Source organism: Phascolarctos cinereus, unplaced genomic scaffold, assembly GCF_003287225.1.
Source record: "Phascolarctos cinereus isolate Bilbo 61053 unplaced genomic scaffold, phaCin_HiC Scaffold_726;HRSCAF=1367, whole genome shotgun sequence".
Classification (NCBI taxonomy): Eukaryota; Metazoa; Chordata; class Mammalia; order Diprotodontia; family Phascolarctidae; genus Phascolarctos; species Phascolarctos cinereus.
Genome location: NW_027556098.1, coordinates 323,345,506 through 323,360,583, shown reverse-complemented (window position 1 = coordinate 323,360,583; position 15,078 = coordinate 323,345,506).

Genomic DNA, 15,078 nt, shown 5'->3' with positions numbered 1-15,078 from the left:
ATAGCCGCCAGCCTCATTTTTCCAGTCACCAGAAGTTGACTTGGTTTATTTAGTTCACACCAATTTAACCTCCTCCACAGACACATTTTTTCCCCAATGCATCAGAATTCCCGTTGTCAAACTGGATCTTCTTCCCGTTAATTTTAAATTCACATCTGGTTCTTAACTAGACCTTCTCCTATCAAGTACCAAATGCCACCTTCCTTTGATTGTAGTTCCACAAAGTGATGCTACTTTGCTATTTCCTTCTCTCTCTCTTTTTCTCACACAAACATGCTCTCAATCCTTTTCCCCCTTGATCTCTTTGAAAAGAAATAACTTATAGAGTTCTGTATCTTGGTTTCAGGTATGAATATAGTACCTTGTAATAGTCACCCAAGCCCCTCTGGTTTGGAAAAGGAAGGGAGTAATCTCTAGTCTGGTAGACTTTGCTCTAGACCCTCAGCTCTCTTTTCCTACCTGTTTCTGAAAATCAGTATCTTCCTTCTTGTCCCTATGATTGTGCAGGAGGCATTTCCCTTGGTCAGTCCTTGATGGGAGTAAAATAAATGCAAAGAGAGGTCCAAGGAAAGGCTATGAGAACAACATGACTTTGGTTGGACAGTAGACTAAGGTTGCAGGACAATGTTTCATGTTACTTGAGTAGGCTCTAAAGGAGTGGGAAGACTTTAACAGATGGAGATGCTAGGGTGGCATATGAGATGTCATGATTGTGGTGTGATGTATACTTATTCATATAATTTAGGGAGATAGCATAGCAGAAGGAAACCTGGATCCCTGTGGATAATTGACTTCCAATAATTGAGGCACAATTATCTCATCTGGAGATGAGACAGAGCAGGATGAGAAAGGAGAATGCAGAGTAGTCCATTGTGTCTTGAAGACAGAATCCATAAGTGAATGAATGAATGAAGTCTTCTTTGAGCAATTATCATATTCTTAGAAACGGCAAACAGATACAAAAATGAAACAGACGACAACTCCTGAGTCATGTAGGCCTGCCACCCCAGGATTTTCCTTGACTCCTCAATCACTTTCACCCCAGACATCCAGTGTGTTGTCAAATCTTGTTCCCAACCTTCACAACAATTTTTATACACATTGTTTTTCCTCCACTCACACAGCCACCACTCCCTTTCAGTTTCTCATCTCCTTTTCCTTGCAGAATTATAATAACTTCTTAATTAGTTTCCCTCTCATGATCTGCATGCTACTAGGGCATTCTCTACTAGACAGCTTGCCTTATAGTCCTTATATGTTTTGTATGTACACAATTATTTATACCTGTCTCCCCCATTAAAATGTATGCTCCTCAAGGACAAAGGTTGTGTCTTTCTCTATATCTCCAGGGCTTGGAATAATTTCCAGCATATAGGTCAACAAAGCATTTATTAAGCACCTATGCTAAATGCTAGTCAGAAGACAGAAGAAGGCATACATGAGAGCTGTTGAAAAGTAAAAATCAACAGGACCTGACAGCAGATTAGATTTTGTGGGGAGGATAGTGAGTGAAAATGAGGAACTAAGGATGGCATCTAAGTTGGAAGCCAGGGTGACTAGGAGTCTAGTGATGCCCTAGACAGTAATAATGCAGTACATGCTTAGTAGATTCCTGTTTATTGATTGATTATATAAACTTGGACAAATTGATTTCACCTATACAGGTCTCAGATATATCACCTGGGAAATAAGCTGCTCGACCTTAATGATCTCTAAGATCCCTTTCAGCTCTAAAACAAACAAAAACCTACAATCACCTAGAAAGATATTTGAAACTTCGCTCTAACACAGTGGCAACATTGCCTTAGACAAAATTTTAATTTTGGTGAACTTCCATTTCCTAGTCAGACTAGAAATGCAATGTGATGAAATGGGTCGGAAGTAGTCCCTTGAATCCAGAAGGCCTAGGTTTCAATGCTATGTTTATTACCAAAACAATGTTGGCCGTAGCAGTTGACTTAACGCCATGGGATCATATATCAAGAGGTAGAAGGGACCTTCGTGGCAACCTGGTCCAGTCCTCTTCATTTTACAGGTAAAAAATTGAGCTCTAGTGAAATAAGGTGACTTAGCTGAGGCTACATGGGAGGTAAGCATAAACGGTGAATTTTGAACCCAGATTCTCTGACTCCAGAGGCAAGAAACTTTCCCCTAAATCTCTCTGAACCCCAATTTGCCAACTTATTAAGGAAGGGAGGGAATAAAGGAAGGGAGGAAGAAAAGAAGGAAGGAAATATTAAGTGCTTATTATGTGCCAGGCACTATGCTACATGCTAAAAATACAAATACAAGTAAAAAAGGCAGTCTTTACCCTGATGAAGCTTATACTCTAATAGGGGAAGACAAGACCAAAAAAGCAGTGGAGGCAGAGAAAGGGAGTACGTGAATGTAACAAGTCGGGGAATTCTTTTCAAGGCAGAAAGTCAAGAAGAAGGCCGAGGAGAGAAGAAAGGATCCAGTTCAGCCTACGTCCTTCCACCAAATGCAGACTCCATAAGGAGAGAAGGGTTAGTCATTTCAGAGGAATATTTCAGGGGGAGAAGGCAGCAGAGGTGGTAGGCTGTTCCAGGGCCAAGAGATCCCAGGTGATGAGAAAAGTTCCAGGATGAGCCAGAAGTAGAGCAGACATAGTCTCAAGGTCCCAAGAATAAGGTCTCAGAAAAAAATCTGTAAAATAGAGTAATACTACTTAGCCAGTGCTTTGTACCCTCTAAAGTGGTAAAGAGATGTGCACTATCATTAATATTGGAATTATAGCTATTAACATTGAACATCTGTGCTCTGTATACTATAGGAAGAGAGAAAACAGGGTTCCCAGCCCTAGAGGAAATTAGGGTCCAAATGGGAGACCAAATATCCATTATCTCATTTATCCTTACAACAATACTCTGAGGTATGTAGTTGTTACACACATTATTATATTCATTTTACATATAAATATAACATTTGTGGGAGTTCATATATATAAAGGGGCAGCTGGGGGCACGTAGAGTGCTGGCCTTGGAGTCAGGAAGACTCATTTTCCTGAGTTCAAATATGGCCTCAGACCTCAGATACGTACTAGTTGTGTGACATTGGGTAAGTAACCCTGTTTGCCTCAGTTTCATCTATAAAATGAATTGGAAAAAGAAATGGCAAACCATTTCAGCATCTTTGTCAAGAAAACTGTAAGTGTGGTTATGAAGAGTCAGACATGACAGAAATGACTGAACAACAACATTTTTATAAAGAGCTTTAAGGGCCACACAATTTATGTAGTAGATAGTTCAAGAGTTAATAGATTCATTTTACAGATAGAAAAAAGTAAGGATCAGATAAGTGAGAATTTTGAGGACAACATCAAAACTGGAAGGATAGCTAGCACATGGAACCATATCCATTAACCAAAAAAAAAAAAGATCTCAACAGGATAAAAAAAAGGAATAAATAGAATGGAATGAATTAAATAGCAACAAACATAAAAAGTGAAAGTCGCTTGATGATAGTCACACAATTAGTATCAGAGAAAAGGTTAATCTATTTCTTCTCATTTCAGCTACAGCAGTACCCACCAATACATAAACTGCCTTTTAAGGATTAATGAGAATTATTAAACTCATAAGCAGTCATCACTGGAATGCTATGGGAATGATCAGGACAGAGATGGGAGAGAGGAAAATAGGCAATGGTGCCAAGATTTCGAATCCATTCTTTCTTGGAACTACCCTGGGAAAAAAATGTGGTTTTCCACTTCTGAGTGCCATTAAAGGATATGGTCTGTGTTAGAAGCTGTGCAGAGGTATACAGAAGTCGCTACTTGGTGTAATGGAAAGAACTAAGACCCAACACCTGTGTTTTGGGTCCCAGCTCTGCCACCTACTGGCTATGTAATCTCAAACAACTTATTTTACCTCCCTGACCTTCAGTTTCCTTAGTAATAAAAAGGAGATAGTAGCAACAGCGACAAGAACAACAAAACTAATGTGATAATCTTGTACATTAAGAGAGTCCTGGTTTTCAGGACAAGTGAGCTGATATTTTCTTTTTTTTTTTTTTTTAATTTTGGAGGCAATGGGGGTTAAGTGACTTGCCCAGGGTCAGACAGCTAGCTAGTAAGTGTCTGAAGCCGGATTTAAACTCAGGTCCTCCTGACTCCAGGGCCGGTGCTCTATCCACTGCACCACCTAGCTGCCCCCTTGGGAGCTGATATTTTTACTAAATTCTGCCTTGGTTGATACTCCATCTGGAATGGTACTCAAGTCTGGTCATTGGAACCACCTTTTAGAATGGACATTGATAAGCTCAATACCCTTAAAAGAGGATAACAAGAATAGTGAGATCATTTCATTTCAGGACTAGTTGATAAAAATGAGTGTTTTTAATCTGGAGATGACTTAGAGGTGATATGATATCTGTCTTCAGGTATTCTAAAATGAAATATTATTGATATCTATTTCTATGTCACCAGAATTTCTCCCAGCATACCTTCTTTTCCCTCTTTTCATAAAACTGTCAAATATAACAAAGTATAGTGTTAAAGAAAAAAGATGGTGGGGAAAGAAGAGTCACAAACCATAAGCCAGTCAATGAATATTTATTAAATACTTACTATGTCCCAGGCACTATGCTAAACATTGGGGATACAAAAAGAAGCAAAAGACAGTTCCATCATCAAGGAACTCACAATATAAAGGGAACAAATAATAAGCACATCTGCTCATTACATTTTTAAAAAATCTGAACACATCTGCAATGAACCTCCAACCTCTGCAAAAGAATGGGGTTGGGATGTTTTCTTATATCTTTTGGGGGGGCTATGTTGGTTATTTGTGATTTTGCATATACTTTTAATTGTCTTGGGGTACTTTCTATATTGCAGTTTTGTGTATATTATTTTCTTGGCTCTTCTTCACTCTTCCTCATATTGGCTAATCTTTCCATTCTTCTCCACATTCATTACACGCATAATTTGTATAGCAAAGTAACATTGCATTACATTCATGCACCACAGTTCGCGTAGTCATTGCCCAGTCAATGAGCATCTACTTTGCTTTTGATTCTTTGCTAGAAGAAAAAAATATTGCTTCTAAATATTCTGGCGTATATCAAGACTTTCTTCTCATCAATGGTGTTCTTGACATATAAGCCTAGTAGAATCTCTGAATCAAATGGTATGGATATTTAGTCTCTTTATTTGCACAATTCTGGATTGTTTTCTAAAATAATTGTGTTGATTCACAGTTCCACCATTAACGCCACTGCTGTGCCTCTGACTAATTCCATTTTTGTCATCTTTACCAATTAGCTTTTTCACTAAACTCAGGATGCTATTGATTCACATTTCTCTTATTAGTAGGGAATTAAAACATTTTTCATTTGGTTGCCAATAGTTTGCAATTCTTCTTTGGAGAACTGTTTGTTCACATGCTTTAATCGCTTATGTATTAAGAAATGTCTCCAAGTGGTTTAAGATCTATCACACAGAAAGAAGGCTAGCCTTAGTCTATTTTAGCCTTGAGCACAGAGTGAGGAAATTGGGTTTGATATCAGGGAGAAAAGAAGTTTAACTATTAGATCTGTACAAAAGAGTAAGGTGTTTTTTGACCATTTAAGTCAAGTAAATTGTAGAGAAGGAATATTTACCTATTTTTTTGGTCATCAGTGCTGTTGGCAGAGTAGTTAAGTCTGTGGACTCCTCAGAAGAATGTGTTGCCAACATTGATAATTGAAGGAAATTACAGTTTAGCGAACATAAAGATGTACTTGTTTTCTTATTCAAATTCACAGACACCTGTAAATCTGTTCATAGACTCTTTCAGGGGACTTTGGGCCTCAAGTTAAGAACCTTTGTTGTAGAGCAATTTTTGGACAGGTAAAGTTTCAACTAGGCAGCTTCTGAGGCCAATTCTACACTTACGATTCAGGGATTCCCTCACCTACTTCATAAGGTGGTTGTGAGAAATATGGTATTTGAATATCAGCTGCACTTATAAAAGTATACTTATCAATATAGCAGATAAAACAAATCTGGTAGGACAGGGGAAGGAAAAATATTGACCTATATAAAGGATGACAAAATATCTCCATGAGGTAGAACAATTGGTCGAAATCAAAACATGAATATGAGAGAAAGAGAGAGCTTCTGAACTTCAGCTTCCTTGTCTCCCACTTGAAGCAATAATGTTTTACTACCTGCTTTAGATGGATGTTTTAAAAGAAACAATTTCTAAACTATAAAATATCATAGTAATATGTATGATTTTTTTATTAACTAATTTTTTTTTCAATTCTACCTCTTCCATTTGGAAAAAAAAAAGATTAAAAAAGTTCAAATGGCTTTTTCTGGAATTGAAAGGACAACTTTTAGATTACAATAGTCTGCTAATTAAAAATGATTCATGTAGGGTTCTTTTAGAAATTCATGTTACAATTTCAATCACTGCTTGTTGACTAATGAACACATTTGAATAAAAAGAGAAATTTAGATTGAATTTCAATTTTCTTTTTGAGCTTCCTATACCCATTTAAGTTTCATTTAATGGTTCTCAACCCCTACAGTTTATTTCTACCTTCTATTTAATTCTTTATTCATAGAATAATAAACAACAAGGATAAAGAGAAGCATAGAGTAATATTTAATCATGCTAGGAGCAAGTCCCTTGTTTGTTGATGGGCTTTGATTACTTAAAAATAATGACTATTCCCATTCCTGATTCATATTTAAATTAGTAACAAGAGAAAGAACCTATCAGGTCCAAAAAAAAAAAATTTCCTGAGAGTATATGGAGCAAGGACATGATCACTAGTAAAATTCTAAGGTTTTCTTAGTTTGGTTGGATATCGTTAAGAGTTCTTTCTCCAAGAGTTGGTGTTCTATGGTCCCTTCCAGTTCTGACATCGTATGTCCTTAGAACACTTTAATGTCCAACAAGCTGTAATTCTGCTTAAAACTCAAGCGTGTTTTCTCCACGGAGCTTGTGGGATAGTTAATTATAGCTGTATTGTGTTAATAACTTTGAGGCAGTTGGGGAAAAATGAAATTTACCCAGCGCCCAAATAGCAACTACAGGGTCATAACCATGATTCATATAAATAAAATCTTTACTTTTTTAACACCAGATATTTTGTTGAAAATAAAATTGTTAAATATAGTATAAACATTACTAAATTGGGATGTAACATTTAAAAATTGCTTTATTATTCCTTAAAATGTTTTGCTATTTTTTCTGCCTAATTATGCTCTTTTTCAATATTTGCATGTTAACATGATCTTTTTTTCTGATTGAATGGCTTTAACTGTTTCTCAAGTAGTCGTAGCATGATGATTATTAAATTAAATGATATTGTTTTAAAAGACAAACCTACCATTAAAAAAAGTCCAAAATGGTGGAAAGGTCAGATTTTCTATTTTGATGACTTCTCCAGGCATCATTTCCTCATTTATAAAGAAACAATGTGTTAGACTCAATGAACCCTAATGCTATTATAGCTCCAAATCCATGATTCTATCAAAAAGCCACAACTATCTTTTTGAAAAATAATAGCTATAAAATCCTGGTTTGGAAAAGATTTTATTCAGGTCATTTTGTAGAGCACTCTGTCCAAGCTAGGAAAAGCTTATGATGTATAATACAATGAGCCTACTGTGGTTTTTGTTAGTATGATTTTGTTTCTAAAAGGGCCATTAGGACATCCCCTTTATTTCACAATTCATCCCTCTTATCTGTAAAATTTGGAATTTAGATTAGATCATTTTTAACCTCTTTTACAAATCTGCTTTATTTTTACTGAAAACTGCCTGCTTATATCCTTTGCTCATTTATCATGGAGTATCTTCCTTTGCCTTTCAATCCACACAATTATTTACCCTTCCTTTCAGTTTTCTCTTGCAAGGTCCCAAACTTGGGATACTATATTGTCTGTTGCCTAGTGTATTAGGTTCATTATCAGATAGTAATGTTACCTTTAGTTCTGAATTAGAGAGGAGAGAACAGGTGGTATTGACATAGAAGTAAGTAAAAATCTTTATTCACAAGTCTCAATGGCAGACCCTTCAGATGGCCTGAGGAGTAAGAAAGTCTGTACATTTAATCTCATGGGGCTTGGTAGGAGAAATCCCAGAGCTGAAAAGAAGTGCATAGATGAAGGGATATGTTCAACTCTGCATGATATCATTTCTCTATGATTTAATGACATGAGAAATACCTGAAAGAAAAAAAAATACATTCACAAAAATGACAATGGTTGGTTGGAAAACAAAGCAGAGATTAAACTTAAGAGACAGACTAATGTAAACATGGTTGGTCAAACTTCTTTATGAAGAGAGACTTTTCTATGTTGCCAACCTCCATGGAATAGAATTGGGGGGAGATGATACAGAAGTATGATTACAAAGATGGAGTCATAAAGAATGAATCAGAAGACCATCTCACTGGCAATATAATCTTGACCATCTTAACTTAAAACTTTGGACCATATATTTGCCTATGTTTCATTTTTACTAGATAATTGTATTAACTCCACTCTTGTCTCAGTTGAATTGAAGGAGAAAGGATTTATTGAATACTAATGGAAATACCATTCAGAGTCCCTTAGGGTTTGAGGTTAGGTATATGGTAGTGAGAGCAAGAAAGAGAAGAAACCCTTTCAGACTAAGACTTTGGAACTCACATGTTGAAAGATGATCCCAGCCTTCCTTCCCAGGGGAATTTGTCTATATCTGTTATACATACATACATGTGTGTCTGTCTGTCTCTATATGTCTGTGTGTCTATGCATACACACGTGTACACACACACGAATATATGCATGTATATGTATGTATGTGTGTGTATATATATATATATATATGTCACCTCCATTCTGAATTGAAAATAGAGGTGATAGCTATATCTAGATGCATATCTAGATATAGATATCATCTCCATATATCTAGATGTTGTTATATCGTGTCCATTTTCAATTCAGGGTGGGACTAAGTTGTAAGGCTTCATTCGGAGGTATAGATGAGATATTGAGATTTAATATGGGAGGGAGGGGAGCAGTTTGGACTGATGAATTTCAAGTTCTTTTGAGCTCTGATATTCTGTAAATGACTCAAATGATAATTGCATGACCTAAGTTGTGTGCAGAATCTCATAGTCTACAGTGTTCTTGAGGATCATAGCTGTTCTATCTCTCCCCCACAGGATTAGTTTCTTTTTTTTTTATTATTCCTGGGGTTAACAGAGAGGAAGGCACTCCAGAACTATCACTGGTCCATATGAGCCTTCTTTAAAGAACAGAGAATATAAGATGTTCCTATCACCTAATTAGCACTTGTGGAGAGGATAATAGAAAAGTCACTGGAATCTGAGTGCCCTGAATCTCGTACTGGTTCTGTTTATTGGCCATATTATCTTCAAGTCACTCAGCCCTCTGTAAGCCTGAATTTACTTATCTTTAAAGTAAGAAGTTTGGATTAGAATATCTCAAATGTCCCTTACATCAGCATAGTTCAATGAAAGGGCAGTGAATTTGGAGTCTGGTCTTACTATGTGGGTAACCTAGGGAAAGTCATTGAACCTGTCTGGATTTCAGTTTCCTCATCTGTAACATCAAGAGATGGAAATGGCTATTTTCAAGATTCCTTCCAGATAAAGAGGGCAGGTAGGTGGCACAGTGAATAGAATGTGAGGGCTGGAGTTGGGAAGACTCATCTTTCTGAGTTCAAATCCTGCCTCAGACACTTACTACTTTGTGACCCTGAGCAAGTCACTTAGCCCTATTTGCCTCACATCCTCATTTGTAAAATGAGCTAGAGAAGAAAATGGCAAACCATTCCAGTATCATTGCGAAGAAAACCCCAAATGGGGTCATGAAGAGTCAGATATAACTGAAAACTATTGAACCACCACCACTCCACCTAAAGAACCTGTGATTATGGTATCACATCATTCTATTAAATCACTGCTCAGTCACCTAGTCCCTTGTTTCTTTATTTTTTTCACCTTCATAGTTTCACAAGCTGACATGGTTTACATTAACCAAATATAATTTTTCTATTCTTACTAAGCAAAAGTGCAAAGAACCAAATACAAATGAAAGGTGTGAAGTAGGGCCCAACCTCTGTGCCGGAGTGTTTGGCCTCCATTATGGCCCTTCCTCAAGTTTGACAAGGGAATTGTTTTAGCACCAAGCAGATCAAGGGTGATTCTTCACACTTTAGTTGAGAAGACAGTTTGAAACAAATTGTTTCCCACAACTTAACTTCTGCAGAAAGAGAAGGACTGTTTACAATAAAAACCTTACCAGGCTCCTTTTTCTTCCTGAATTTCTCATCCAGAATTTCCATAGTGTATTTCTTGGTTATATCTCCCTCTATTGTAGGAACAATGTTAAGCTCATCCCCTGTATAGTGTACAGGTCACTGTCAGTAGCTGGAAGAACTGAAGTGAGTTCAAAAATATTTAAAATGAATGGAATTGAGGAAAGAGTGCTGGGTCTGCTGTCAGAGGTCCTGTTTTGAGATGTGTCTTATGTGATTTCATTTAGTGACTATGACTTCTTTTAAGTTAAAGTTAAGTTTAAGTTGTTTAAGTTAAAGTTAAGTTTAAATTACTTTATGCAAGTAACATCTTGCTGCGATTCAATTTCCTCAACTTTGAGAATGAGCTCTTCAGTGTCCAACTCAGATGTTACCTCCTCCATGTAGCCTTTCCTAATTCCCAATTATAAATTAGCTTTTCCTCCTCCAATCTCCCAAAGGAATCATTTTAGGATATCTTCTACGGACTTACATTCTATTTTGTTTTATATTTGCTTATATACAGTTCTCATTTTTCTTTGTTTCATTGGTCTCAGGAGTTAGTGATTGAGATAATTTGAAACAGTAATTTCATATCTTCTTTACTGATTCTCAAAGTCTTTAGTACATAGTGGGATGATAAGAAATGTGTGCTAATTAGTGTTTTAAGGGGAGTTTGCTATTTAATGCTTAGTAAATTATTGTCTTCTTTTCTCCCCACCCCATAAGCTCAAAGACTCTTCAGAATCTCATGGGTGATCAAATCTAATTCATATCTAAACAAGAACCTTCTAGCCAATATACTGGACAAGAGATCATTCAGGTTGGCTTGAAATCCTGCAGAGAAGAGAGATCTCAATTCCTGAGGGAGCCCATTCCATGTTTTGATACCAGAAAAGTTTTCCCTACAGTAAACTTAAAACTGCCTCTTTATAACTTTCACCTAGCTCTGTCATCCAGGGCCATATTCAACATTTCCAACATTTTCATTTTTAAATAATCCTTCTCTTGAGTTCTCATTGTACTTTGCTATTATTTCCCTTATAAGACTTGTCACACTACATTTAAATTCCTTACAGTTATTTAAGTATTAGTAACCATTAGAATGTGAGCTCCTAGAGGTCAAGGGACATTTTTGCTCTTTCTTTGTGACATTAAAGCTTAGCATAGTGCCTGGTACTTAATAAAATTCAATTAATTGTTTGATTGACTGATAACTATCTAAGACAGACAGAGAGAAAGACAGATAGATAGATAGAGAGCTGGATAGACCATTCCTGCCCTAAAAATAGTAGTTCATATTTCTATAGTGCTTTGTAATTTAATTAATAAGGTCTTCCTTTAATGTCATCTAAAATTCCCAATTAAAAGATTGGAAAGCTGAGGTTTAGAGAGGTGGCCTGACTTGACCCATGGTCATACAGGTAGTTGAGTATCAAACCCAGAATTCAAATGCAAGTATCTTTTTAAAGTTATTTTCACACTCTCAGTCCTATCTTCTCATAAGATGCTTCCCAAACATGGTTTATAATCTAGTAATACCTTCTGCCTTGGATTGATTATTTATGTATTTGTCATGGGCCCCACCCCTCTTCTCCCACTAAGATGTAAATTTTTGGAGGACAGGAACTGACTTACTTGCTGTTATATTTCCAGCACTGTGTCCATAGTAGTAATTTCAGCATTTTATTCAAAAGGAATTAGAATGAACTATTCTAGTAAAAGTGTTCCCTCAATTTTTTTGAAGCCAAAGATGATATCTTATTCATCTTTGTATTACCCAAACATTCATAGGTGCTGGCAAAAAACAATTAAACAGCCTCTACCCTCAAGGATCTTTCAATCTAATCTCCTAAATAAAACTTATTGTAGTTGCTCATAATGTTTAAAAAGGAATTAAGTTAAAGTGATTTGTGTAATTTTCTTATCTTCCCCTAGTTGTAGGAAACATTTTCTCTTCTAGATGGCAGACTCCTTGCCAATAGGGTTTGTACCTTGTTCGTCTCTGTACAGTTTTTTCAGTGTGAACATACTTCATACATGGTAGGAACTCAACAAATGTTGGAATAATGAATTAGTGAATGAATGAATGAATTCCCATGTTGAGCCATATATGGATTAAAAATGTCAACCAAAAACTAGGGAGTAGACAGTTCTAGGGATTTCAAATGAGGAACGTGAAAAATGAAAGGGTGGATAAAGAGAGAAGAATCATACTGTTTTAGGGGAGAAGATGTCAAACTGTCATGTTAGTGTCTACAGAGCCTCAGCAGGCTAACGGTTTCCAGGGCAACAGTGGTGCCAAGCCTCAGCACTTAGGTATTTTTCCATTGATAATTGCTAATGTGAACAAGTGCTGGCTTGCACTTTACACCTGCCTGGCTTGTAAGACTACCTTAATGGGATGTGCCAAGATGGAGGAAAAAGTAATCTGCCCTTTCATGACAAGTGACAGGGAGATGAAGTGTTGCTTAGGCCTTTATTGTAACCATTTTGCTGACAAAATTAGTATGAACTGTCTTCCTTTAGTGCACAGCCTACCTTTGGCGACTGAATTCTATGCTGTGTTCTAGGTGCATTACATTTAAGTGGTGAAAACTTTGATAAAGTATTTTGCTACCAGGCTAGAGCTCTAGAATGTTTGAATTGGAGGGGACTTTTCAAAATAGAATGTGAGAACACAGAATGTTTAAATAGGAAGGAACCTCAGAGATCATCTTGTCCAATCTATTCATTTTATACACACAAACATACATACATACATACATATACATGTATGTATATGTATACGAGTCAAAATCTAGATTTGATTTCTAGTGCTAATGTTTACTAGCTGTGTGTTGTTGGAAAACTCATTTCCTCTCTCTGAGCCTGAATGTCTTCCTTTAAAATTAGAGGTAGATAAAGCAATTTCCACTCTCTGAATTCTGTGAATTTCCATGAATTCTAAGCCATTTAGTGGCATGGCCAAGTCTGCAGATTTCTGGTCTAATTCTTATTCTTCCATATCATATCATATTCTTCTATATGTATATTATAATATATTACTATGATGTGATGAAAGATCTGTGAGAGGTCATTGATGGTTGATATATAGTCTTTTACATCAACCCAAGACATCACAATATAGTACTAGGGACAAATGGAATGGGGAATATGCCACATTTTCCTTCTGTATTAGAAAGTCAAGGTAATGAGTCAGGACTTTCAACCGTTTCTAAATCTACCTACCTATGTATCACTGGGTAAGTCATTTCACCTTCTGAGTCTGTTTTCCAATCTGCAAATAAGAGTATTAAGTGTCGCACCATTGACTTCATAGGGTTATGAATCAAGTCCTTTCAGAACCAAAATGTGCTATATGAATGAGTTGTCCTCATCGACATTAATCTTGAGTGTTTGTTCATTCTTAGTGTCCAATGGAGAGTACAGTGTTGGTTGAGGGGATACTTTCTTCAGGGAAGTTACACTATGTTTGAGTAGACAGAATTCCTGCTGGCTGTAAAGTAATGATGATGATTGATATTTCTTCTTTTTAGTACTTTTGATTCATAAACTTGGACCCCTTGTCCAGAGAAAAGATAGAAAGATGTGGCTTAGTAGATTTAGAAATGGTTGAAAGTCCTGACTCAAAAAGTAATCATTATTGTTTGTAATTCAACTTTTAAAAGGTTGCTGGTAGAGTCTCCCATGGATCTGTGCTTGTGTCCCTTATCTTTAACCTTTTTATGAGTGACTTAAAAATGTAATTGGCGTGTTTCTATAAGCAGGTGAAACAACGCTTGGTGAGACAATTAACACTTAAGATGGGAGATTTAGAATCCAAAAATATGTTGACTGGCCAGTACATTAAGTTGAATCTAAGAGTAATGTCATGGAAGATCAAAGAAGGGAGAATATCTAGGAGGAAGGTGGTCAACAATGATAAAAGTAGACGATTGAGGAGGATAAGGACTGAAAAAAGAGACTGGTAACTTTACCAAGAGAGTAGTTTCAGTCAAGCGATGAAATTATATGCCAGATTGCAAAGGACTGACAAATTGGAAAGATAGGGAAAAATGAAAGCAGTGAATGTAGAGTTTATATGGTTTCACTGGACCCTGAGAAACAATTCTCTATAATGAATTCAACAGAAATATATATTCCAGTTCTGAAGTAGTCAATGTTTTAATGTAACTATGAATTTAAACATGAAAGGGACTTTATTTCCTCTGCTCCCAAATTATCCCTATGATGAACTGTGCCCCTAAACCTGCTGACACCCTACCTCACCTAACACAGATGTTACTTCTTCCGTAAAACTTTCCCTGATCCCTCTAGTTCAGAATGGTCTATCCTTCCTTGCAATTTTCAAAGCCTGTTGTTCCTCTCATATGCACTTACAATAGATAGGTTTATAGTGGATGGAGCACTGGGCTTAGAGTCAGGAAGACCTGAATTCAAATCTGGCCTCAGACACTTACTAGCTGTGTGACTCTGGACAAGTCACTTAGCATCAGTTTGCCTCAGTCTTCTCATTTGTAAAATGGGAATAATAATAGCACATAATCCACAAGGTTGTTGTGATGATCAAATGAGATAGTTACAAAGCACTTAGTATAGTGCTTGACACATTGTATGCACTATACACACATGCACACACACACACATATATACACATATATGTAGATACATACATACTATAGATACACATATATAATATATGTATATATGCTATTATTATTTTATTATTAATATTATTGTTATCATTTGCTGATGGTAGTTAGGTAATGCAATGGATGGAATATTAGGCCTGGAGAAAGGAAGACCTGAGT